General features: G+C 33.4%; 1 long non-coding RNA gene across 1 annotated transcript in view; it reads right to left on the bottom strand.

The window, feature by feature from the left end:
• Window positions 1–255: 255 nt before the first annotated feature.
• Window positions 256–1,323, bottom strand: part of LOC111717349 (uncharacterized) — a 2,293-nt gene continuing 1,225 nt past the window's right edge. The window contains exon 3 of the long non-coding RNA XR_002768759.1: window positions 256–325. This is a non-coding gene — a long non-coding RNA (uncharacterized LOC111717349). The remainder of the gene's footprint in view (window positions 326–1,323) is intronic.

The raw sequence follows: 1,323 nt of genomic DNA, 5'->3' as shown, positions 1-1,323 counted from the left end.
CATTTACGTGTTTCAGGGACCATATCCGTACAATCCGTACATTTTTTTAAACCAATCCGTACATTTTTTTAAAAATCCGTACATTTTTTTAAAAATCCGTATATTTTTTAAGAAATCCGTACTATCAGTAAAATTTTCGAAAAAAAAAAATCCCTACAATTCGTACATTTAGACAAGACAAGCAAATTATATATATAGATCTACATGACTTCATCTATTCCCCAACAACCAAAAAATAAGGGAATCAATTACAAACCTCATTCTTTCCGTAAGTAACTTCTTCACAGTCTTGTAGTTGACGAACTCGTGTTTTCTTTTGCAATCTCTAAAACAGCAGCTATTTTAGGGGAAAAATAAATAATAATTAGCATTCATTATTTTATCAAATAATCAAGGGTGTATAACATTCCTTTTTTAGAAATCCGTACATTTTCTTTGAAAATCCGTACAATCAGTACAATTTTCGACAAAAAACCCTACAATTCGTACATTCAAGAAAAATTCAACAATTTTTGAAAACAAAAACACATTAAAATTCAATTTATCATTCATTGTTCTTTAATATTCATCCTAGACTATAGTTCAATACGTGGAGTAGACATTCATCCTAGACTTTAGTAGAATACAGGGATACCTACAAACAAACACACAGACAAGACAAGCAAATTATATATATAGATCGACATGATTTCTTTTTTTCTTTTTCAAGCTCTAAAACAGCAGCTATTTTAGGGGAAAAATTAATAATAATTAGCATTTATTATTTTATCAAATAATCAAGGGTGTATATATAACATTCCTTTTTAACCCAGACTTAGGGGGCAGGGTGGATATCAAAGACCCAAGAGGAGGTGAAGGGAAGGAATAAGGGAAGGGGAAGGAAAGTTAAAAAGAGAAAGAAAAGGGGAAAGAAAAAGTAAAGGGAAAGGGTAACTGGTGAAAAAGGGATTAGTGGGGAAGAGTGAAAGGTAGGAAGGGGGAAGAGATGGAAGTACATAGGTAAGGAAGAAGGAAAGTAGGGAAAGGGAAGTTTGGGAGGGAAAGGAGAAGCTTGAGAGGGAAAGTGGAAGGTTGAGGGAATTTAATGAATATAAGGAACTACGGAAGGGACAGGGAAGGGAAGAAGAAGGTATAAAGAATGTAGGGTAGATAGGGAAGGGCAACGCAGTATAGGGAAAGAGAGAATCAATAGAAGGTTCGCAGATAATATATGTAGGGAAGGGAAGGGAAGGGATGAAGCTCTTTTCCTCTACGTAACTATGTAACTTTATCTAAAATCAGATAGTTTTTCATAAATAACTTTCCACAATAGTTATAATTATC

The sequence above is a fragment of the Eurytemora carolleeae genome, unplaced genomic scaffold (assembly GCF_000591075.1).
Source record: "Eurytemora carolleeae unplaced genomic scaffold, Eaff_2.0 scaffold2099, whole genome shotgun sequence".
Lineage (NCBI taxonomy): Eukaryota > Metazoa > Arthropoda > Copepoda > Calanoida > Temoridae > Eurytemora > Eurytemora carolleeae.
The sequence above is the reverse complement of the archived record's forward strand: the minus strand, read 5'-3'. Positions and strand labels throughout refer to the sequence as shown.